The 25,610-nt window shown below is 41.8% G+C and overlaps 1 protein-coding gene across 2 annotated transcripts in view; it reads left to right on the plus strand.

Annotated features, from left to right (window-relative positions):
* The window catches only part of FAM168A (family with sequence similarity 168 member A), a 213,921-nt gene that overhangs the window by 38,019 nt on the left and 150,292 nt on the right, over positions 1 to 25,610 (plus strand). The window contains exon 2 of one of the 2 annotated variants that reach the window (XM_032991165.2): positions 19,299 to 19,395. The exons of the other annotated variant lie outside the window; for it this stretch is intronic. The gene's annotated coding sequence lies outside the window, so the exon portion shown is untranslated. The remainder of the gene's footprint in view (positions 1 to 19,298; positions 19,396 to 25,610) is intronic. 2 annotated transcript variants of the gene reach the window in all.

Here is a 25,610-nt window from a genome sequence, read left to right on the forward strand (position 1 = left end):
CAGCAGAAGGACACGGAGCTGCTCGAGCGGGACCAGAGGAGGCCACGAAGATGCTCAGGGGGCTGGAGCAGCTCCCCTGGGAGGCCAGGCTGAGAGAGTTGTGGGGGTTCAGCCTGGAGAAGAGAAGGCTCCAGGGAGACCTTCGAGCGGCCTCGCAGGGCTTAAAGGGGGGACAGGAAAGGTGGGGAGGGGCTCTGGGTCAGGGGGTGGGGGTAGGACGAGGGGTGACGGTTTTAAACTGAGAGAAGGGAGATTTGGGTGAGATCTAAGGCAGAAATTGTTCCCTGTGCGGGGGGTGAGGCGCTGGCCCAGGATGCCCAGAGCAGCTGTGGCTGCCCCCTCCCTGGAAGGGTTCAAGGGCAGGTTGGACGGGGCTGGGAGCACCCTGGGCTGGGGGAAGGTGTCCCTGCCCAGGGTAGAGGGTGGGACTGGATGGGCTTTAAGGTCCCTTCCAACCCAAACCATTCTGTGATTCCGTGATTTTATGTTCTTCTGCTTCCAGCCCTAGGCAGGCTTTGTTGATAAATGTTCCTGGTTCCAGCAGCTGTGGGAAAGCAGCAAGGCCCTGTCTTTGGAAATCATAACCGACATGGAGAATAAGAGCTGTGGCACTAGTTTTGGAGAGGACTTTGCCCCTGTTTGGGATCTGGCACATCCCAAGCGCAGAAATATTTTAAGGGGCTCTTAAGACTTTTGCAATGGGGTGGTAAAATGCTACAACTACAAAGAGTTATTTAAGATGACCTCCCACAGTCTACAGGGAGCTCTTGGCAGAGAGAAGTAAACTGATGACCTGGAAAAAGAAAATGAGGGAAACAAGATTAGTCTGCTCAACAGGGAATGCCATCGTAGGATTTATTTTGATTCCTGTGAAAGTACAAGTCTGAAAGACTTCATACAGTGAAATCCTGTGTTTTATAGTTGGAGAGAAAAAAATGTTCTTTTGATAATGCTTTTTTTTTTTGTTGTTCCTGGGTGGGGAATCTGTGAGTGCTTTGGAGAGGCTACTCTGCATGATAGACTTTATTTAGCAAGTGTCATGCAAGTTTGTACAATCTCTAGTGATAGAGCCTGTCCTGGGAAATATTTGAAATCCAGAATCATGAAATATTTAGTGGCCAGTTCACTGCTAATGAGCTCCAGATTTGCACCCATACCACAGGATCAGTAACAAAAGGCTCTGTGTACCATTGCCAAGTTGCCTGAGACTGCTCTGATTTTTTGAAGTTCTATTTTGGGTTTTATCAAAAGCAAAATCTGAGTTCAGTAAGGCAGGGTTTAGTTGGTTAAAACCAGCAAAAGCTTGTCTTATTTTCCCTGCTTGAAAGGAACATTGAATATGGTATGCATAAAATATGCAGCAGCTAGTTATTTTTTTCAGTAGTAGATAAATTGATGTGAGAAAAAATATACAGTATTGATTTTTCTTTTCCTGTGGCTTTTGAGAGGTTGTTAATGCAGCAAGTATACAAGAGCACTCATATGTCTGCCTGCACAGTAATCTCTAATAAATTGACTTTTTTAAAAACCATTTTTAGTCTGTAGTTTCAGTGGCTTGATTTGTGGAGTAGATGATATCTCCTGGCACATAATTACTCACTTTTGGGTAGTGTAAAAGGTTGGAGGATAAATTTTGATGCATTATCTGTAGCACTAAACATCTCTCCTATTACTCATACAAGTTTTTCCTCTCCGTCTTCTTCCTTATTATAGCTGAGTAGAGAGGTTTTTAGGCATTGGGGATTTTTCAGTGTTAAAATTTATATTTCAGACACTTTCTAGAGCTAATTCTTGCACATCATGACATGGCAATGGTCATGATCATGGCAATGGCAATGATTTATATTCAGGAGACCAACTCTTTCTCTCAGGGTCACCAACTGTGTAAACAGGTTAGTGACCATAGTGAACTGCGACCTTTTGCTTCTTGTTTTCTTTTGGAAAAGAAACAAAAATATGCAGCAGGACACACGGCAATAATCATATTAATGATAAAAAGAAAGCAATTTGATAACATATAACAGAATTTGACATCCAAGGAGCTGTCAGTCTAGTGGTGTTAATGATCTGAGGATGCCAAGAAAGGCAGTGGGTAGGTGCTGACATGCAGCTGTAGGAGACGTTTGTGCATGGCTGGGTGATCGTGTGTGTGGGATGTCCTACAGAAGCACTTCTGGGACCGATGAACAGGTAGGCAGATGGTGACACTTACGAATCATCAACATTCGGGGATGCTTTCTGCGTCTGTGTTGCTCTTTATTCATGCTGTTCTGGGCTTGCAGTCAAAATTTTGGGGTCATTAATATTTTCTTCCCCTTATCCAGTGCAGGACTGCATTGTGTCCAATTTCTTATGGCCTTGCTGCACCTATTCAGAGTTACCTAGGATTTGTTGTCCCAAGCCACTAACGATTTTCTTCTTTCTATATTCTGTTCTCTCCACATCTGAAGATTCGTAGGTTGCCAGAATGGTACAGAGACCATGTTGTCACTGGTTGTGAAAAGAGATTGATACTGATTGTGTTGCTCTGTGGTGATTTATTCCAAATAACTCATCCTCTTGATGGTAATTCAGCTATCCCAGGTCTTGTTATGGGGATCCTTCCTTAACTCCTCAAGCTAGGAAAATCCAAGTGAGAATTTTCACTTGGTCTCTGGTGTCCTCCTAACATTCCACTTGTTCTTACCCAGTTTTCTAGTTGTTCATCTTGTCCTCTTCCCATGGTCCTGCAAAATCACTGATCTTTACCTGGAAGCCTTTATATGGCAAAAGGGGGCATGGTATTTCTTGACTCAAAAGATTGTTTATCCTGGCCAAATAGGAGAACAGTTGCCTTGAGCTTTCAAAGTCTTACAGCTCAGCTTCAGTGGGTAGAAACAAGAAACATGGCCCTTGGTTAGAACTGAGCTCAGACCAGCTGAAGACAGACCGCTGTCCTCCTGTTAGCTGTGGAAAAAGGATCCCAACAAAAAAAGAAGAGGGGGAAATGTGAGTTGTGGAATCTAGCTCCCTCTCCTTCACGACACATGCTACTACAGATGCTGCTTGTGATGCTCTTGAGTTTACCTGGTCTTTTCCTTTTCTATCCTTGCATCAAGAAGGAACCATAGGCTTTCCTAGGCTGCTGTGGCAACTTCAGATCACAGGCACGCTTTGGCAGGCAGAAAGTGTCTGAAGTTCAAGGCACCAAAGCTTTTAAGAGCACGAGACATAGCCGTTGCAGAGAAAGAAGGAAAACCAGTTGCTATTCCAAACTTGTGCTACTTTGAGCCCTCAAGGCTGCAAGCAGACCGTTTGCCATGTTAAATATGGTGTTATTACACAGGATCATTTTCCTTCCACTAGCTGAGAAGCAAACAATCTGTTTGTGAGTACCACTTGGACCTCACAAAGTCAGGAGACTCTTGAGTTTCAGGATCTCAGAATAGCTTGCAGTTTACCTTCCCTATGCAGTCAATAAGATACTTTAAATTTTTATAAAGTGATGCCCTTTTTTGACCCAGTGGTGTTTGCCATGGAGCTGCTGTGGGAAGTGTTCAGTGCGGATGGAGACTGTCACCAGTGGTTTGTTCCAGCATTTTCACTTGGTTGTGGGGGCCCTTCTGAATTGTTGCCTGAAGACGTTACCAGCCATATTATGCAGGAATGTTATTTTACATATGTGTGGATGTGTGTATTTATACACCACCACCCAATGCAAATGGGACTGTTCTTTCTATATGTTGTTATTCATATTGATCTGAGAAATACATCAGAATTAATACAAAATCTCATTGTTCTTTAAAAATGGAGGGTGCCTGACATCTGGAAAGAGCTGTGCCTCATTTGTTGTTTTCCATGAAACAATGACATTAATCTTTTTCTGGCTTCTGGTATTTTTTAATATACTTTTCAGGAGGCCTTTTCTTGCTTTAACAGGCAAATGCATGTTCTGTATGGCTTCTGTTTTTCTGTTGTCTTTACTTTTCCTATACTTTCCTATATATTTCCATTCAAGTGGTTGTTCTCACTCAGCTGTTTATATTCCTCTGTATTAAGGAGCGCCACTTTTTGCCTTCTTTCCCAGTCACTAAACATCTCAATGCAATCTTCTGCAACAGTGTAAAAGGCATTACTTGTGGGGTTTTTTCAGGAATCGGCTTTGGTGGACCAACAGTGGCAGTTTTGTCTGTGACTTGTCCCCCTTAATTTTTTTTGCTCAGTGCTGTAGTAAGATGTACTTTGTGTTTGAATTAAACCCAGAAACTGCAGAAGATACTGTGGTGCCAGAACAGCAAAGTTTGATAGAAAATGTGGAAGCCAAAAAGCCTTTCCCTCTGGATTGAAGGGACATTAAGTCTGCTTGGAGCATGTGTTGTGAGATACAAAGTGAAATTAGGGACTTTTTAATTCTTTCAAGTTGTGGCATTTCTGTTGTTTCTGTTCCCCCCCCCCCCCAGAAATGCTGATCTTTATTTTGCACTTTTTATGTACTGTTTTGGAAGGTAATGGCTTCCACGGGAGGGACGTGTACATTTGTATGGTTGGCTTTTAATTGCAGTAGGCTTTTAGTACGTCAAGGAAGCACACATGGGGAAGCTCTTAAAGCAGGCTCTGAAATGGTTTTGCTTAGTTTTGTTTTATCACTACTTCGACAAATCTCTCTCTCTCCCCTCAGGTTGCAGCTTTCTGAGCCACGCCAGCAAAAGCAAAACAATAATGCTCAGCCAGCACTTCTAACTTCAAGTAAAGCACAGAGCATATTTAATTTGCATTTTTGCAGAGGCGCTTGTTGCAAACACCACTCTTCTTGCCACAGTACTCGTGATAGTTCCTTGATTGCCTCTGTTAGGGCAATGACCGATTCTGTGGATGATGAGAGCGCAGTGGATGTCATTGACTTAGATTTAGCAAGGTTTGCTACATCCTTGTAGCCATACTGGGGATCAGTGGACTATGAGATGGGTGAAAAACTGGTTGCAAAGGTCATTGGTTTGATGTAACCAGAGGGTTGGTTATGGGTGGCCTCCCTGAGGATTAATAGTAGGACCAACAGTTTTTAATGTCTTTCTCAACAGCTTGGTAGATGGGATAGGAAGCGTCTTTGTAAATTAATGGATGGAGCTGAATTGGGAGTAATGCTTGTTGTGATCGTGAGCTGGGCTTTCCATTCAGAAGGACTTTAGCAAAGTGGAGACCAGGATTGATGGAAACCATGAAGCTCAGCAGAGGAGTCCTTCACGTGGGATGGAACAATCCTGTGCAAGGGGCCCCCTGGCATGAGAAGGGCAGTGGAATGCTGGAGATGGTTGTACGTTGGAGTGCACGTTGTTAGAAGAGGTGATGAGCTGGGTCTGCTCCATCTGGAGAAGGTGCAGGGGGAACATTACTGTCATTATCTTCATCTGCCTAGAGGGGAGGCTACAGGGAAGACTGTATGCTTCTCAGAGGTGTGCAGTGATAAGAGGCAACAGACACAAGTTTGATTTAGGTTACACATGAGGGGGAGGAAAAGCAACCCCAAACTCTGAACTATTGCCTGAGGAAACAGGGGAATCCCCATTAGAAAGATTTAGATTAGATAGCACATCTGCCAGAAATAGTTCCAGTACTGTTCTTGCCTTGCCTCTTGGAATTCCATGAAGAAAGTCTCACCTTCTTTTCTTATAAAGATCAAAAAAACATTCTGAAAATATGTTGCATGCCTGTATTATTTGTACTTCTAGAATGGGACATCCTCTTGCAGTGCATCCTTATCTTTTCAGAGGTGGGCACCAGTGTGTTCCAAATCTTAGTTTGTTGAACACGTAAGCCTTGGATTCAACTTGAAAATTATCAGGGAAGTATTTGCTACACATTTTTGCTTCACAGTGAAATACAAATAGCCCTTTTTCACTCCCTCAAGGAATGTTAAAGTCTATTTGGAGAAATAAAAGTGCAGTGCAACATTTAGTCATAAATTGAAGATTTCCAACACCGTGTTGACTTAAAGCATATGTTAGTGAAACATGTCTGTGCTTTGCAGACAATCTTTGTACTTGTGCCGTGGCAAGCACATTTAAAACAAGCACGGAAAATGTGCTGCCAGGAACAATCCAGTGGTGATGGTAGGGTCATTTGGATGACTTAATAGGTCGTCTTCTTTTTTTTTTTTTCCTAGCTATCTGTATTAAATCATTTATTCAATATATATTAGGCTAAAGGGAGTTAATTGTTATTACATGGTATAAAAAGCTGCCAAACTAAGGGCAAAACTCTCATGGCAGTGCATGAAATAAAATGGAGTTACCTTATGATTGCTGAAAGCATAAAATGGCTGAACCTTTCACCCCTACCAAACAGCATGAACTGAATCTGTTGCGATAATGGTGGGAGCGAGGAACTTTTGGAAGCAAAGGGGAGGTCATGGCATGTTTGGAGGCTTTGGCACATTTGGAGGTTCTCTAGAACACACAACAAAAATTGAATATGAAACACCCAGCTCAAGGAGAATGCTGTACTTCTCCGTTGCCCAGATCTGCAGAGGAATTTAGGAATTTAACTTCATTGGTTCAGTGGGAATTGAGCTCCTAAATATCTTTGAGGGATTAAACTGTAGTCGATGTAATATGCTTTATTTCTTATCTCTACAAGAGGGGCACTGCTACTGTTTTCTCTTGCAGAAATGTTACAAAGTAAAATACTTAAGATTTTTTCTTTTTTTTTTTTTTTTTGTGATCAGATACTGTGAAGATGAGGCTATGCAGGTATATTAATTAGATAGCTATGGGCAGGGTAATGGGCTTGGCTCAGAATATGTTCTCCAGGCACATTTTCAGGGCTGTTTGAAGATGAATTGTAGCTCTCTGAGAGAGGATACATCAAGGACGCTTGAGCAGAAGATGACAAGCTTTGGTGCTGGCCATTGCTTGCTATTGCTTTGGAGTATTTTTCACTGTAGTCAATGAAAAGGAGAAAAAATCCATCACGGGTTGCTTAATTTTGGTATCCACTTTGCCCAAAATCTGACATGGACCTTTGCTGGGGGCACTGCATTTTAAATGGAAGAAAGTAATAAAATTAGAAGAAAACGTGAGAGTGGAAATGCTAGCTGTTGTGTAAAGGAGATTGAGGAAAGGATACGTTATTAGGAATTGTTTGGAGGAAAGTCTGGGGGCTTTTTGTGCAAGGAAAAATAGTCTTCAGAGTAGGAGTCGGCATGACAAAAATGAGAGGTGGAAGGTGTAGGGTAGAGAGGGGGTCTAGGGTGGGACAGAGGAGGACAGCTGAATGGAGATGTTGGCAGGGCAGAGCTGCTGAGAACAACCTGGAGTAATTCAGAATGAGTACATGTATTTATTAAAGTTGATGTGGAAGTTCAAGAGTGCTATGACACACTAGAAACTTAGGAAATGGCATTACCAAAAATGGAGAAACTCCACACTCTCTAGTTACTAAATAATTAATAATGGCTAATTTGTGGCCTGCTTAGTAACCTGACCTGATTGCAAGAAATGAAATGTGTGGGGTAAGGATTAGAATGCTATTAGGCATGGTCTTTGCTGTGGCTGGCCAGTAGTGGAACAGTAAATGATTAAAATCCTTTGCAAAAGCTGTTACAGGGCTGGAAGAAAGCTTTTTATTTTTCTCTAATATTATCAAGATTTTTTTTTGATCCATCTGCATTATTCAGGAAGGTGAAGTACTTGAGTGGGGGGTCTCCCCTATGAACTGGGGACCTTTAAGAACAGGTAGATATTGCTCTAAATTTTGTCTAGCTTTTTCACTGGCATTGCTACTGTAATATCTGTGTCTGTGTAGCAAAGGGAATCAAGTGAAGAAAAATTAAGCCTATAGTGACAGAAATTGCTAATGACTCCCAGAGGAAGAGGAGATTGGGACTGCTTTCCTTAGTGAAAGAAATGTTGACTTTACTAATTTTTAATCGCTTTTAAGCATATTGAAAAGAGAAGCATTTAAAGTCCATGAAAAATTGTGGTGAACTTTGGAAACACCTTTATGGAAAAGCAGTTACCGGCCTTAAAATTATTTGTATTGCTACCTAATCTGTATGAATAGCTCAATTAGTTGCTTGATTAAGTGTAGTTCAGTGCATGGATGCTGCTGAGATAAGTCAACATGTATGCTTTGGGTGTAATGGAAGACAGAAGATCTGATAAATAGTCAATTGTTGCTTTAGGAAACTTTATGGATAAGTAAAAAACCAATCACTTCTGTGAATTACTTTTTTGATGAGAACTCCTTCCTGAAAGACAGAGAACAGCAGAATTGATTGTAGTTTCTAGGGACAAGGGTTTCTAGCAAAATCATTTGGTCAAGACATAGCTTATACTGGTAAACCAACAATTTCATCAATGTAGCTTTGCTGTTTTTTCAAATGGAAATAACTACAGCAAGAACTCGCTTTGTCAATACAACAATCTGCAAATTGATTTTGTTGTCATGTTTTTGTTGTCATGAAGACAGCAGAGAAAAGATCACACCTCTGCCTTGTGTAGCTGCATTAGCAAAACATCACAAAGAGATCAAGGTCTATTCTTCACCTGTAATTTTGTTTTGGAATTTGTCTACAAGCCATTAGTTGACTTTGCAGGACAAAGGATGGATAAAACCACCAGAAGTGGTGAGAGAAGTGTCTTGTGCTATTGTTTTATCTCACTGTCCCTAAGTGTAGTATTCTAGTTGACCAATAAATGTCTTATTTTGGGAAGCTTGTCTTTTATTTCTGGAAATACCTGCTTTTCTCCCAAGCTTCCACTGGGAGACTTCATCCAACATTCTTTGGGCATGTTAAAGGAGCATCAGTGAAAACCAGATTCTAAAATTCAAGCCTCTGATAGTGTTTCAGGCACTTTCTTTTAGTAAATTTGTGCCTTAGTCCCTTTTACTAAAAAAAGTATGTTCTCAGAACGACTTTATGAAGCGTGGTAGGTGTTCACCCACCATGGGTTTATGGCTGATGATTCAAATGGCAAGATACTGGAGGTGACCGTATTGTTCCCCAGCTCTCAAAAAGGCTATAGTAGTAAGAATGCAGTCAGAGGTGGTGATAGGTGAAAACTAAGCCTAAAGCTTTTTGTGAAAAAAATTAACAGGAGTGCTTCCTGTGTCTTTCTAAAGCCTTCCCAGTGCCCGGCTGAGATAAGGACCTGAGGCACAATGACTTGGCCGAGGTTTTAGGTGGGATGGAGGTGTGATGCTGACAGTTTGGGATGACAAACGAAACATCTACTGAGAGTGAAACTTGTACCAGCTCCTGAGCCAAGGGTTTGTCCAACCTCCCTTCCTAAGGTTGGATGATTCTTAACGCCAAAAGCTTCCTTTTGCCTTCTGGTTAGACCTACAGTTATTGTCCTTTCTCTTGTTTTGTTGTTGTTTGGTTGGATTTTTTTTTTTCCCCCCCAGGTATTCTTGTTTTGAGGAGCCATTTCCCATGGTTTATTAGAATATATTTTGTGTGAGGTTGCCATTGAAGATCATTCAAACACACATTAAGTTTTGTCCGTACTATGTGTTATTTAGCGGCTTCCAGAGGACCTAAAAGAGTCTCTATCCAGGTGCACTCAGACCTTTAAGACCTCAACAACTTCACTGTTTTTTTAAATGCATCAATCTATAGATGGCCAGCAGTTGTAAGGATATTTTTTTCAAAGGTAAATCAAAGGTTAACATTTAAAGTTATGACCTCCAGTTTTTCATAAACTCTTGGCAATGGTCTCTTAATATTTAGAGATTTAATAGATGGTGATTTTCCACTTAGAAGTTGCATGTTTGAAATAATGATAAACACTTAATGTTTAACCTGCTAGAGGATGAAATCTTCCCTTTGAAATCCTGGAGGATTGTGCAAATAAGAAATAATCTATTTTAATCTATTTATTTCACCATCTACTGCTTTAATGCCATTTTAATAAATAAGATAGTTTAAATCTGTGTTCATAGGGCCAAAGACCAGCTTGGACAGGTGTTCTGGAGGGCATCTAGTCCAACCTCTTGCTCAAAGCAAGATTTTTTGATGCTAGCTTGAAAGTTACGTGAGGTTGCTCAGAGCTTTGAGCTGAGGAGATTTCCAAGGATGGAGATTGCACCTCTGCTCTGGGCAGCCCTTCCACTGCTGTTTAACTAGCAATATTGAGTTTATTTCTACCTTACACCCAGCTGGAATTCTCCTTGTTGCCACTTGTCCCTGTTGCCTCACCGTGCACCTCTGAGTCTGGCTCCATCTTCTCTGTAGGTCCTTGCAGGCAACAAGAAGGACCCCCAAAACCTTACCTTCTCCAAGCTGAACAAACCCACCTCCTGTAGCCTTTCTTTATGTTCTCTGGCCACTTGGCCATCTTGTTGGACTCTCTCTTCTATTGGGGACCCCAGTATTACTGATGTCCAAGAGCTAGTATTTCAGATGAAGCTTCAGAAGTATCAAACCAAGGGGAGTAATAACCTCCCATGCCAGTAAAACCCAAGATGTTGTTGGCCTTCACTGTTGCAAGGGCATGCTGACTCACAGGCCACTTCTCACCTTCCAGAAGCCCAGGTCCTTTCCTGCAGAGCTGCTCCCCACTTTGTGCCCTTGGATGGGATTACTCCAGGCAGGACCCTGCAATTGCCTTTGCTGAACCTCCATGAGTTTCCCGTTAGCCCATTTCTCCAGTGTAACAAGATCTCTCCAAATATTAACAATTCCTTTAGTTTATCAGCCACTCCACTTAATTTGATATGCTTTGTGAACTTGCTAAAAATATTTTCTATCTTGTCTACAAAGTTGTTGAGAAAGCCGTTAAAAAGTATTGCTCAGCCCTGAGGGATGCCTCATGCAACCAGCCACCAGCTGAACTTTGAGCTATAGACAACCTCCTTTTCAGTCTGACAGCTCAGCAAAGTTTCCATGGCCCCTTGTAGCCAAATTGGGGAGCTGTGAAGGGAATGAGGAGTTTACAAGGATATAATGACCATGTGGAGAACCTTGCTAAAGTTGAGGTGCTGGTCATCCCTGTCCCAGAGGCAGTCGGGGTGTGATTGCCGTCATCTTTCAAATTTGATATCAGAAGGCTTTGCACTGATATTTACCACCTTCCTCAGCATCCTTGGATGTTTCCTGTCTGGTCTTGGGGACTTCTGTGTCCCCGGCTTATTTAATTAGTCCTTAATTTAGTCCTTTATCCTCTATTGTGGGTGTAGTACCTGTCTCCCCAATTCCTGCTACTAGGCAGTGTGTTGAGCCTAATTATTCTGATAGAGTTTGGAGATTTAAGAAGAACCTTCTTCAAAGTGGTATAAATTGAAGTAGATTAATAAACTAGACAAGAACATAATGCCATTTTCTATTCTAAACATAATAAAGTGAAAATCAAGAATAAGTGCATTTGTCTCCAGTGTGCATTTTTCTGGATTACAGAATGTAGCAGATGTGGTCTATAACAACATTTCTTTGTAGACTGGCATGTTTGAAAGACTGGCCTTGTAAGGATTAGTCTTTTTTAAATAGATGTAAATATAAAAGCAAAACAGATCTCACTCTGTTTGTTTAAGTCTCTCTTATCTGCTGATGTAAATTCAGATTAGAGTGGCTGACTTCAATATCTTGAATCCACCCATCCTGCCGCTCTGTCGGCTCCCAGCTCTGTACCTGAATCCTCTCCAGCGCTGAAATCCAGAGCTCAACAGCAGCAGGGAGCTGAGCTGCTGGCAAAACACTGCTGATATTTCAGTAGCAGTTGTCCTTTTACCAATCTTCGGCTGTAAAAGCAACCCCTCCAGTTTTCCAGTGGATTAGGCTTTTTTTGACCAGTAACTAGTAAGTAAGTAAAAACGCAGATGAGATTTGCTGCTTTTCCTAATCTTACTCTGCCCTTCTAGCCTTGATATGGCATCCTTCAAGCAGGAAAGTAATTCTAACAATATAGTGGAAGAAATGATGTAAAAGGAAGGTGTGGTCAGGGGGGATATTCAGCAGCTGAATACTGACATTTGTCACTTGTCTTTCTTGCAAGCTAAACCAGCAGGATGTTCCCGGAGGAAGGATGATGCCCAACTTTGCCAGTTTTAATGACTTCTGTGCTTTTCTTACATCTCTATTTCACAAAGGTGGCTCTGTATGATGTTTAATACTCTGTTTACAGAACCCTTTAATTTTAGAAACTCGCTGCATGCCTTGAGGTGTTGCATTGTTGTGTATCTTGACATTGAGTTTTCATTGATGCCCGTGATGTTGCTAGTGAAGCACGTGTCTGTGCTCCTGTGCTGCTTCCAGTCCCTTTTCACCCTCTACCTCCAAAAACTTTCTCCCCTCTAGGCTGGCCAAAGTCATCCTTCCACCAGTTGGACAGGACAAATGTCAGGGATGGGTCTTTGCTTGCCCAGCTCTTGGGCCTTTCTCTCCTGAGCACCACCAACGTGCTGCAGCGTTTGGGGAGACCGGGGGATGAATTTCTGCTTGTGCTGTCCTTTTCGCTCAGTGCAAATTGTGGCCACATCTTGTATTTTCTTCCTTTGGGGTGAAGCTTTTTTCTTGGGAGTTTCACTCCTCCTCTTCTGCCTGTTCCCATCGCTGGGCTCCCTTAACTGTGCCGGTACAACTATCTGAGGGGCCATATGGTGAACCAGATCAGTGAACAGCAAAAAGGGTTATTTTTAACCCAGATCCGTTCACTAATCTAGTTCACTGTACAGCTCTGTAGCAGCCGTGTTGGTACAAAGGCAATTGGCAATTTCTGAGGGGAGGAAAGACGGGAAGGCGCTTCCAGCCAGTAATGTCCCTGCGGTTTCCTGCCGTGTTTTCTGCCTTCCAAAAGGATTTCTTTCCATGCCTTTATTTCCTGCTAGGTATTTTCACAGATGTTTCGGCTTCCAATTCCTCCAGGTGGATCTCATCTGATATTTTTTTGCCAATACCTCTGGTTTCTCAGGGTTTGTGGGTTTTTTTTGTGTTTTTGTTGTTGTTGTTGTTTGTTTTTTTCATGTGCCCTGTGAAGAAAGGAACTTGGCTCCGTTCTGGATAATCCATGTATGTTCATTAACATTTTGCCCCATTCTTCCTTAATTTAGATACTAAATGAGTTAGACTCTAAGAGTTATCTCTGGTATCCTTGCTATCTATCTCTTTGCTCCCAACTCAATACCACACCCTTTATTATTGCCTTTATGTTATAGTCTTTTAATGATATTCACTGTGTGAGTAAAGGTGTCTGAATTAACTTTCAGAATGAAACACTGTCAGTGCTTTTCCTAATGTCCGAATAGATTGTCTGTCATGTTCTCATTAATCCCTTTTTTGTAATGCTGTGAAGGCTTGTGTTAGAGTGTTTTTCTTAGATTTAATTTTTTTAAAGAGGGGTAAAGGTCAAACTGAGGCTGCTATAGCTGAAAAGTTCATTTTTATTTTTCAGATAATGGCTGCATATAATTTTTTTAATACTGAAACTTTCCAAAGGTTGAGTATTGTCAACAGTATAGTAAATGATTTCCTTCAATTAACGCTAATCTTAGATAATTGTTTTCTTTTGACTGCAGAGTCATTCGTGACTTAGAAACTGTCTAAGTGTCTTATTATATATAAATTGCACAAGTGAGAATAACTACTCCAGAATCAATACTTGAAGATCTGGTTTTAAAAAAATTATGAAAACAGGGGGTAAATAACTTCAACATCTACTTTTGAAGATTTTTTCCTTCTGGAATTAGAAACGTGTTTGATACAAGGACAAGCCCAATGTATGAGGCTATGCAGGCTCAATGTCAACCCTTCTTGCTGCCCCAAGGGATGTTTATTCTCTAATTTCAGTCAATTTAATTTAATTTATCGAAGCCCAGAAGATCCCTTTCCATTTTGCGGGGTTTGGATACTCAGAGGGCTAGACACAAAATGGTGTGGAACAGGATTTAAAGGAAGGTGCCTGGCTCCAGACAAGCATCATTAGACCTTGTCCAGTTGGATTTTAGCTGCTAATGTTTTTTCCTTTCCTCAAAAGTCCCAGTCTCAGTAAATGTCCTGATGGGTGGCCATGCAGTTCAAGGGACTCAAGTGGTACGGAAGGTTTTTGAGATGGAAAATTGGTTCATGAGAGAAGTTTTGCAGTGCTGTCCAACTGAATAAAGTTATTTTCTCAGTGGATAATGCTGTATTTTTACTTTCCAGTATGTCAGACACTTAGTGAATGTTTTTTAATCTTCATTTGATAAGTAGTTGTGAAGTGTATTTTTAAATGAATTATGCTAACACTATTTTATCATAACAATCTGCAATCTACCAATGCAGGTTTTTTAATCACCACATTCTAATTAATTCTTAATTTATTTTATAATCCCTGTACCCAGCTCCTACCACTGGAGTGCAGTTGTATAGAAAGAAGAACAAAAGTAATGGATAAAAAAGGGGAATTATAGAAGAATAATTGTAATAAAATCATCATAATGGTGTAGGTACTAAAACAAAAGCAGCAAACTAGATTTTGCTCATAGGAGGGAAGGATAGAATTAAAATGAAATATACTGTTTCGCTGCTTGAAATACCACATGTAGTTGATTAAGATATTAGGGAATAAGTTTTCTTGCTAAGTAGCTGCAGTAATCTTATAAGGAAATGTTAAGGGATTTAAACCTTCTTCTTCTTCCAAGAAGAAGGTGGGAGGAGAGGGAGGACTTCATTATGGAGTAGGCTGCAGGAACCCTGTTAGGTTTCTTTGCTCAACTTAATAGAGGTAAATTGCTTTAAAGGCTAGACCACCTAATCTAATAATTAGGAAATTAGAAGTTAATGGGAAACTTGCACAAAATGTATTCTATGTGAATTAATGAGTTTATTCAGCGAGTTGGGGCAACTTTGGCTCTAGCAAAGGAATTGACAAGGGTTGGTAGGAAGTCAAGCGTAGTAAGCAGGAGCTGGAACAGTCTTGACTCTCAAGCGAGACGTTTTCCACTTGCAGTTGCAAAAATTTCACGTACAAGCAAAAAAGGCAAAAATCTGTGAGGACTGAAGAGAGAAAGTTTAGCAACATCCCCTGTAGCTGAAAAAACCCAAACAGGACAAACCTCTTGCCATGAAGAAAGAAGCACCTCCCAAACTTGATAAGGCATCCAAATATCTTCTCCATATGTCTCAGCTGCTCAAAGTATCTTCTCCCTGTGTATCAGCTACTTGAAGTACCTTGTTCTTGGCTCTCAGCAGTTTGTGTCTGGCAGTGCCCCTGCCCGCAGAGCGGGGTGCCTGGTAGGTGAGTTGATGAGGATGGTTCCAGCATCTCTTCCTGACCCTCTCTATCCAGATCATAACTTTAAAATAAAGAGAGCATTAATACTTGCCAAGCATGAAGGATATTTCTAGCTAGTGAGTATTTCTCCTTTTCTTCCTTCCCTATTTCATTTCAGGAAAAACTGTGTAGCATTTTCAGGCAGTCCTACCTCTGGTAATGTTGTCAGCTCAATAACTGGGGGAGCTGGTGCTCTACCTTTGCTAACGGAGGCAAATTCCAGCTTTGCATCGGTGTTTGCTTGCCCGAGCTTGCCGGTATGACATCAGCATTTGGCTTTCCATGGTACCAAGGGATGATGGTGATATCTCTGTTGGCTCTGAGACAGCCTGCAAGAGACTGCTGGGGTGGCAGGAGTGGGTAAAGGCAACCAGCCTCTCTTGGGGAAGGCAGGGTGTTTTTTTCTGTATTCTTGAAGTCTTTGCTCCCCGGTCCCTTTTCTTTCTTCATCCTTTTAACAGGTGGAGCAATGATCCTGGTTAAACTTAGAGACAACCAGGAAAAAAAGAATATTATCACTGATGAGAAGAGCCCTCTTCTTCCCCAAGGAAGCAGTAATAGTATTTACTTGATTTCTGTGCTGGGTAACTGCTCCTTTTGATTTCTAGATGCTTCACATGAAAGCTCCAGCTAGCGGCACATAGTTTCTTCAGATGTGTACCAACAGACTTTCAACACATGGCACAGAATATTAAATTGGTAATTAAAAATGCCATGTTACAATTTAAATGTCCATCCTAGATACATTGTATGCCTAATAGTCTTCAGAACTAAAATGAGTTTATTCCCTTTGTTTGCTTTTTTTTGTTGTTAATCTACAGAGAGTCAAGCTTTTCTCTTTTTCTCTTCCCTTTCTACCTGCTCCTGTCCTGCATGGAAGTGACTTCTGCAGATTTATTCAACTTTATGCAAGAGGCTGAGGTTTTTCCAGCTGCTGCTCCTCTCCCATTGGTTTCAGAGAAGCAAGGTTTGCTGGTAGAGCTGCACCAGCACACTGAGCAGGGGGGCTTCGATGGCACCACGGGGTTAATCTGAGCTCACACCCCTGATGAGTGTGGTCACTCCAGCAGAACTTCCCAATGTTGTGCTACTTCCCTAAATTTCCCAAATTAATACCTCCTCGCATGTTATGCTTTCCCTCTTTAGAATCTGTTTGTTTCATTTTCTAATGAATGTCTTTGTACTACTACTCAAAGGCTGGGATTGTGTTTCTGCAAATATGCCTAAATTTAGTGAGTGTATGTGGTTAGAGAACAGGGCAGTCCAGGACACCAGCTAAAGAGGAGATGGGTGTAGAGCACGAAGCAAGAGAGTATGGTGAGAAATCTGACACAGCTTCAATTACATTTTTACGTTTTGCACTTTCTCACGCGCTCAGGTTAAGTGAAAGATCCATGTGAAACTAGATTTCTTCTGTGTTCAGACTCATTGGAATGATTTCTCTTACATTCTGACCATTTATAACTGGTTCCTGAATGGTGACCGAGGGCAGTGATAGGTAGGTGTGTGTGTGTGTGTAGGCAGTTGGATAACCACCATCTCTGTGTGTGATGTGCAGATCATCACAGCTTCTCTCTGCAGTAGCAGCATCCAGTTATTATGAACCTAATCGTTTTGACTTCTGGTCAAGAAAAACTAGAAAAGAGGCCAAACCACCACCCCCACACCCCCCCCCAAAGGGTGATTCTACTGAGTGTCTGCGTGAGAGCTCAATACAAGAAGGTATTGATGCGGTTGCAACTAAAGAAAGATCCCACTGACAAGGTTAATGGGAGGTGGGTACAGTACTTCCCTCTGTTTCTTTAGCAGCTAGAGATGAACAAAAAGTGAACTTGCTGATAATCCCCTGGCATTAAAGGTTGCTGCAATACCGTCCTGCTAAATTGAGGTGGTGCCTGGAAACCCTCATGTATTCAGCACACACAGCCATGCTGGACATGTACGGGGAACCTTTAGTATTTGCTAAGCAGAGAGTTTATTGACTTCCTTGGCCGTACAAGTGTAAAGATGTAAAAATGTTCCAAAACTTGGACTTGAGGCAAATTTAGCTATCAGACTGGCTCTGCTAAATGAAATAATAATGGCAAAGGCATCGAGATTTGAGGTGTAAAAGAAGGGGAAGGAATGATCGTTGAGCCCATGGTTGATGCTGAGCCTGCTGCAGCTGGCAAGGCGTGCTTTTCACAAAATTACTGAAGAGTGGAGGAAGACTTGGGGGAGGTGGTTTTCTCCCCCACTTGCTTGGACCCAGCTTATTTTCTGCTTCTTTCTTGCCACAAAAGGAGTCATTTGTTTAATTTTGCAAAATGTTACTGAAGCTGTTGGAAATGAAACTGCAGCCCACGTCTTCTTGATAAATGACTGTGTGTATTCCTGGAAGGAAGTTAAAATGGGTCTGTTATATTTGGTACCTCCCGAAGCACTGAGGCTACTTTGAGTACAGAATGTGCTCAAAGAGAGACTAATTTGCCACTGCAGAGCTTGATGTGATGAGATTTGTCAAGTCGTCGTTTCTGCTGGAATTCACTTACTCTTTCCTCTCTCTCCTAAAGATGTTTGCTTATATATTTCAGACTTGTTATGTCTTTGAACTGGTGGACCATAAAGGCAAGTCAAAAAGCCTAAAACCAGGATTAAATTCCAAGCAATGAATATGCTTATTATAAGGTGGAAATACAGAAGTCAAGCACCTGTACAACAGGTGGAAATATTACTGAGATGTTTCCCTGAGCACATTCACACACTTGGTAGCAGCAGTGTTGGAATTATTTGGACGTTTGAGCATCAGCAGGGTGGGTTTTGACTTCTCTCCAAAGATGCCATCTGAGATGGCATGGTGGTGGTTTCCTGCAGCAGGCAATTCTAGGAACTCCAGTAAAAATTAAGAGATTTAAAAAATTTTTTTTCCTCTGTCCATTTCCAATTTCATGCTGTTTCATTTGCAGGGCTTGAATGGCCTCTGGGTGTAATGCTGCAGGGAAAGGTGGGATGGATCTGCACTCCCAGAGAAACTCTCAGTTGTTTTACTGGATTCAATGTTTTCTGTGTCCTGTTTTCTTTCTGAGAGTGTTTTTTGAGTGAATGTAAACTAATACTGGATCAGTGGTTAGAAGCAATGAAAAAATGCTTAATGTAAACCTTTTGGTACTGGGTTGATTAAAATAAACAACCATTATAAGGAGCACTGGTCCTGGTTTGTGAACAGTAGGTTTTCTGTTCCTCTGTATAATGCATAAAGCATGTGGAGCTGCTTGCGAGCTTTTGTTTTGTGCTGTACTTTATTTTGAGGTATTTCGTTTTCAGTTCTCTGAGCTTTTGTGTCATCTGGGAAGGGAAGGGTGTAGGAGTAACGTGTAAAGCTTTGTTTGGCTAAAGCCTGTTTAGTTTCAAATCTTGACAAATAGCTGGTTAACAAGTATTTAAAAGAAAGCTTGAACTTTGTTTTCTCCCTTTTGAAAGCTGAGAAGATCCTAGTTCTGATTTTATCCGTTCCTGGGACTGTTTGTTTCTAGTTTCTACGCAATTCTTCATCAGAGCGTAGGCAAAGCATAGTTGATGTAGACTTTGTGCAAAACGTGCCATGTGAGTATTGCACCCAAAGTTATTGAGCTGTAGTGTATAACTGCAGAAGATTTTGTGTTGTCTTGATTTGGAGGTGCAAATGTAGAATTTCTGCTGTCTTTCTCCCTATACCTATGGTGATGGAAAAATGTATCCATGGTATTTTTAGGGGAGGGCAAACTGAGATCTTTATTTGTAGGAGAGGTGCAGTAAATATGCATATCTATTTATTTAATGACAGCAGGTAGGAAACATGAGTTGCAGACCATTCACATCATGCCATCTTTTTTTGCAGCTGCTGGTCTTGTAGCCAGCTCCCATATCCCTTCCTTCCTTTTCTTTGCCCATGACTCTTCCTTTTTTTAACTGTGTTTCTTACATGTGCCCGTTCCTCCTTTTGCTCCAGTGAAGATAAAACCCACTCTTTGCTAGAAAGAGACGTGTTTTCTGCCCGACAGGTTTACCCCATGTTGCCTCACGGGTGTCTCTCTCTCTCTCTGGTTGCTGCTGCAGAGCTGTGGAATGCTGTGAAGACTCACTCACTGCCCTGCAGCTGTAGGCAGACTCCATTCCGGATTATCTCCATCCGAAGGAAGCTCGTATCCAAGAGGTATCAATTCACATTTTATGTGTGCCCTTCAATTGTAGCACTTGAGTTCAGATACTCCTCCAAACACTTTTTTTCCCTACTCCCTCCACAGAGAAAAGCTTTGGATGCCACAGAGATTGCAAGTGTTGATTAAAAAGCGTTGGTGTTTGGTATGGGTTGGACCCTTGTTTATATTAAATGAACTTTGGTACAGAATCACATTACATTTTAAACTAAGCAAGTCATTTCTGGGTCAAAAAATGCATAAGCTGAAACTCCAGCAACACTGTATGTCTAGCATATTTTATTGTGTTGATTTATAGAGTTAATAAACCAAGGGTAATCAGCAGACTGGAGCAGAACACACAGTAGGTATGTGCTGCTCCTATAAAGAACTGTGAGAGTTAGGGGGGTTTTAGTGTTTATTAGTCTTAATATCTTCTTAGTAAATAATTTATTTTTATTTTATATTAAAAAGAAGGCACAAAGTATTGCCTGTGTTCGCTAGCTGGGCCAAAATTACTGAGTTGGTAAAGGCATGATTCCTGCTATGAATTTCTGTCATTTGCCTGTAGAGAGGCAAATTATTTTCTAATAGTTTATGTTGCAGCCTTTCATAAAAGAAAGCTAGAAACAATTTTTCAAAATCCAAACTTTGCGGCGTGATGTGGTCTGTAAATTGGTTGGAGCAGGTTCTATCTTAACTATTTATTTTTGCATATGGTGCCTAGCATTATGAGACCTGAACAAGTCAAGACCTCTAAGCATTTATATATAAGAAAATCAAATATGCTACAGTAGTGGTATACCATGATATACAGCTAGCTATTAAATATCAACATACTACTTCAGGAAATCCCCGTGCTGGCCACAGTTAGGGGCTGGAAAGTATGCTGGGCAAATGTCACTGTGCGCCTGCCCTGTACTTAAATTTTCCCCTAGGTATTCACACTTGGGTTTTGCTGCCGAGAAGACCCTGGGATAGCTGAAGTGTCAGTCTGTCCCAATCCAGCTGTTCTTGTGCAGAACTATGGAAAAAAACAGGGTTGATTTTTTTTTTTTTTTTTTTCCCTTTTATATGTTTTGTTGCTTGCTTAGTAACATGAACTTTAAATGTCAGCTACCAGGATACCCACTGAGTGTTCTGCTCCCACTCAAGTCAGGTTTGCTGAAAACCAGATGCAGATAGACAACAAAAGTGTCGACGGGTGCTCTCTGCTCTTGGATCCACCGCACTGCATCGGGATCAAACACTTAGGCGTGCCGTGACCCTTATCCTCCTGATATTTTGGCATGCAGAAGCGGTCCAGCCCTGCTTTGGGAACAACCTGCCCAGATTAGATGCCTACTCTTTGGGTACGGACAAAATCAGGCTGTTGTTTCTTCCTCATCCCACCCTCAGCAACTCAGCCTGTCTTAGGTGGGATGGGACAGAAAGTTCCAAGCATTTCAGAAGAGCTTTGCTTTGTCCTTGCTTGTGCCAATCTTGAAGCAACAAAGCTGGCTCCCTTTACATCTCCCTCTTCCCCTTTTTGTTTTTGTGTCATGCTAAGAAAAAGGATAAAGGGAAAAATAAAAAAGGACTTTGCTGCTTCTATCCCCTTTTTCTGCACGCTTGCCCCCCCATCTCCAAATTGAAGCAGCAGTAGGAGACACAGCTGGGGCTATGCTGCTTTTTCTGGGACTGAAAACAGAAGTCCAGGGCTGCAGAAGGAAGAGAGGCAAAGCCAAGGGCATGCATTCAATGGGTTATGAGGGAGGAAGAAGGCAGAGGTGGGGGCTGAGTTGCTCAGACTGGAGAAATGGGACTGGTATTGATGGAAGTCAAGATGTTTTTTCAAATGAGAATAAGTTGTTAAGTGTTGGCTTTGCATGAGAGAGCGAGCTTCTGGTCCAAAGGGCTCCGGGTCCAATTCAGCTCCAGACTAAGAAATTTAAGTTCAAGCTTTGTGTGTGCTGGGTGTCTGGAGGTCTCGAGAGGAATTGCTGGAGCCTGGAGAGATTTGATTGACTAGTTACTGGTTGTCCTCTTCAAGTTGATTGGGCTTGTTCTCCAGGCTGTGACTGCCCTCTTTAAGATCTCCACCAGCCACTTCAGACATTTACTTTTTGGGTGTCTTTATCTTGGACCGAACCTCTCCCTTTTAGACTTATGATGGTAAACAGTGTTCAGAAGTGAAAAGATGGAAGAGATTGTGTTAAAGTCTTGAATGTTTGTGTACCCGACCTCTTAACTTAGTTTACTTAGGGTAGGATATTTCCTGCTTGGGAAGTACATCACTCCCCCAAATCCTAAGTGGAATTCCAGCAATTAAATAGTTAACCACTGTGTGTGTATAAAATCCATCTGTATGGGAAAATACCTCTCTTTTCTATGTAATGGTTTGATTTGATGTAAATATTTTTAAATGCACTTTTACATTAGGCTGGTTTTTATACAGTGTGTGTGAGTGGAATTTGACATGTGGTTAACTGGGCCTGTACTTGAAACTTTTGCTTCATTCACCTCAACGTTTTGGAACTCATATGAAAAATTTCCATATGATCTTTAGTCTTATGACTGTTTATGCCAGTTTGGTGGGGTCCACGTGGCGGTCTTCACTGGGCTGGGAATGTACCAAATCCAGAAGTGAAGCACCTTGCCAGTGCGTGATGGATACTTCTCTGCTGTTGGGGCATGACTACTTGACTTAGTGATTTTCTTTTCTACTGCATGAGCAAATCCTTTGTTCACAGATCTTAGGTTTTCTTGAATTGTCAGCTCTGATTTGGAGAATAAATTTCCTGACAGAGAATTTATGATATGGATGGTGATTTTTGTTAAGTCGAGTTATGTACTGCATCCACCTCTGGGGTCCCCAGCACAAGACAGACATGAACCTGTTGGAGCAGGTCCAGAGGAGGCCACCAAAATGGTCAGAGGGCTGGAACATCTCTAGTGTGAAGAGAGGCTGAGAGAGTTTGGGGTGTTCAGCCTGGAGAAGAGAAGACTCCGGGGAGACCTTAGAGCGGCCTTTCCATATATAAAAGGGGCTTTTAGGGAAGACAGACTTTTCACCAAAGTCTGTAGTGACAGGACAAGGGGCAACAGTTTTAAAATGAAAGAGGGTAGGTTTAGATTGGACATAAGGAAGAAATGTTTTAAGATGAGGGTGGTGAGACACTGGCACAGGTTTCCCAGAGAAGTTTTGGAGGCCTGTCATTGGAAGTGTTCAAGGCTAGGTTGGACGGGGCTGGGAGCACTCTAATCAAGTGGACGGTGGAACCGGGTGATCTTTGAAGGTCCCTTCCAAGCCAACCATTCTGTGATTCTATGATTCTATGTAGGTCCCAGGATCCTATGAGACATCATATGATTATTGAAGGGTGAAAGGAGATCCCTGTCCCATGTTCCTGGTGGACTCTAATGAAGGTCATACCAAGGACAGTGGTTCATGTCTCCTTCTTTCCTTTGAGTCATGTTTGGAGGAAGGAAATACATCATATTAGAACATAAACAGTGTTTTAAAATGTAGCCTTCTAACTAGTTTGGACATATTGTGGGGTTTTGGTATGTTTATTTCTCTGTGCTGCATGACAGTTGTGTCTATGAACATGCCTCTGAGGTAGAAGCACACTGCTCATCCTCACAACTTGATGTGACCGTATCTACACTACTGTAGTGTGTAAGTTAATGGAGCATGAACTGAGGCTCAGGAATATGGTGTGTTGCTTCAGAGCTCTTTAATTTGGAGATACTTCAGTCTTACATTTGAAGAGCTGAAGCTAGTAGCTGGCAAGCGAATGGCTGAGACCTTTAGCTTGAGGTTGCTGGTTTTCTGATCCAGGTGATGGGCATGAGGGAAGAAGCAGCTTGCTGTTGTCTGTGGGGTGTACGGGTTTGGTTGTGAAGACAGGTCAGAGGACTGGTGTTTTCTACCATACTGCATCACCACATCTGTGCTGAGTGTGTGACATGCTTCGATGGATGCTCTTACAGTGAGCAAGAATGGCTGCCTCAAGAGCAGAACCTTCCAACATGTTTCTTCTGTTCTTCTTGCTTTTGGTTTTGCCCAGCAACCTCTTGCTGTGTACTGGAAGAGACAGGAACGTGGACACCCTTGGTCCATAGTGGGGAATGTCAGTACTCTTTCTCTTAAGCCCTATCTCATTCTTCTTTACACACAGTCTGAGTCATGGAGCAGCAAGGCTCTCTTAAATGTGCCTCAGCTGGCACTGTTCCAAGTCCCACAAGGTGTTGGATTTTGGTTGGATTCCTTTTCTTCCTTCTCTCCCATGTCAGTCACAAATATTATAGGATTCGGAAGGCTTTGGGGTCTGTAATTACTTTGTCCATCCTTGCTTCATGGGAATTTTCTTTTAAGAGGAAATTTAAAACTTTTGCTCTGATGGGACACAAGAGGAAGGTTTTTCACAATGAGAACTGGAATAATCTCAGGGAAGTGGTGGATTCCACAACATTTGACACTTTTTAAGATTCACCTGGACAGGTTGCTGGACCATCTTGCCTAGACCGTGCTTTTGCCAGGAAAGGTTGGACTAGACTCTATGGTATTCTATGGATTTTTTCTTCCTGAGAAATGTTTTATTCCTTTGTGAGCACTACTGCCATGCAGGATGTATCAGTGAAAGGAAACTCCCTCTGTGATGTACCTAAATACGCTGTAACATATCACATAGGGAAACTCTGTCCCTGCATAAGGTGATGAATTTATAAAGATTAAGGCCCCAGCATTTCATCTGAAGTAGCATTTGCGCAAATGCTTCTTTTAGTCAGGTCTACTCCCTTAAAAAAAAATCCACTTTTAATGTTTTTGTCTCAGTGTATCGTGACAGTCAGAGCCACCGGCTAATCACACGCACATGAACTGTGACCATGGGTCCCCAAGCTGGGCTGTGTCACTTCCAGCTCTCCAGATGAAACCTGCACTGTCCTTTGCCTGTCTGCAGTGCGTGATGGATGCTGTGCCACAGGGATGCATTGTGATCGAGCGTCAGGGTAGGAACATCAGCCCGAACTTCCCACGATGATTAGTTTGGGGCGTAGAGGAACTATTTTATTGACAAAGTGGCTTTGTGATTCTTTATGGCTGAAGAGCGTTGATATACAGTAGTTGTTAGAGGAGTGAGACATTGCTAGGAAGATGACATTTCCCATAACAAGCTGAAAAATATAAACTGTCAAAAACTGATTTAAAAACAAAGTCACGTTTTAATAAGATTTATGGACATAAGCAGCAGAGAGGATCTCTGACACCAGACTTTTCAAGATTCTCTGGACTGACTTTCTACTTTTGATCTATAAGCTTATGTGGCATATTAAAATACGCTGTAGATACTGCCTTGAGGTATGTGGAGAGCACACCAAAATGCTTTTTCTCTGTCTAGTCAGGCAGAAAGATGCAGCTAGGGTCTTTTTTCTTTCTCTGAGTCTAGGATGTGAGTTGTATCTGTATTTCTTCTTAAAAAAGTATGTACGGATCTTGAAAGCTTTGTGACCTTGACTTCCTTTTGGACTCAGATTTACCATGTTAGTATCTTTTTGTGTCCCTGTGATAACGGTTTCTCTTAGAGGCCAAACTGATGTCCAGCAGCCTTTCAAAGTGAAAGTCCCAATTGGCCACTGTATGGAGAGCAAAATCCATTTCAGAAACAACACAAACATGGAGATCTCTGTTTCCTGATGAGGGGAAGAAACAAAACCCTAATGAGAACTCTTCAAATGATGCATCAAAACAAGTGCAGCATGCTGCAGAGAAGCTGCTGAAGGGCCTATCCAAGTGGGCGACGGTAGGAGATCTACTTGAGGACCCATTTTCTATTCCTGCTGAAGAAGTGCAATAGCATGCTCAGTTCTTGCAGTCTCTCTGGCTGAGATGAGATTATAGGGAAACATCCAGTATGTTCCCTACACCTTTCTGTAGCACCTTCCTGCAGTGTTTTTTCCATATTCCTGCTCTCACAAAAGCCGTGTTGGAAGCAGTGGCCTTTCTTTCAGATGTATAATTTACCACCTCTTCCCGGTATGCCAGCAGTGTTTGTATTGATAAATGAATGTTCTCTGTGTACAGCCTGCAGATAATTCTGCTCGTCGAGTACAATGCTGCTAAATATACCTGTTTCTGATTAAGTGCATTTGAATTTGTGAGTTTGGTTAATAAGCTACACCTTTCAGAGATTCTTTTGTTAACTCATAAAAGCTGCGTGTTCTGATTTATAGTGCCAAAAGGGGTAAA

Source organism: Tyto alba, unplaced genomic scaffold (assembly GCF_018691265.1).
Source record: "Tyto alba isolate M040663 unplaced genomic scaffold, T.alba_DEE_v4.0 Super-Scaffold_2, whole genome shotgun sequence".
Taxonomy (NCBI): Eukaryota; Metazoa; Chordata; class Aves; order Strigiformes; family Tytonidae; genus Tyto; species Tyto alba.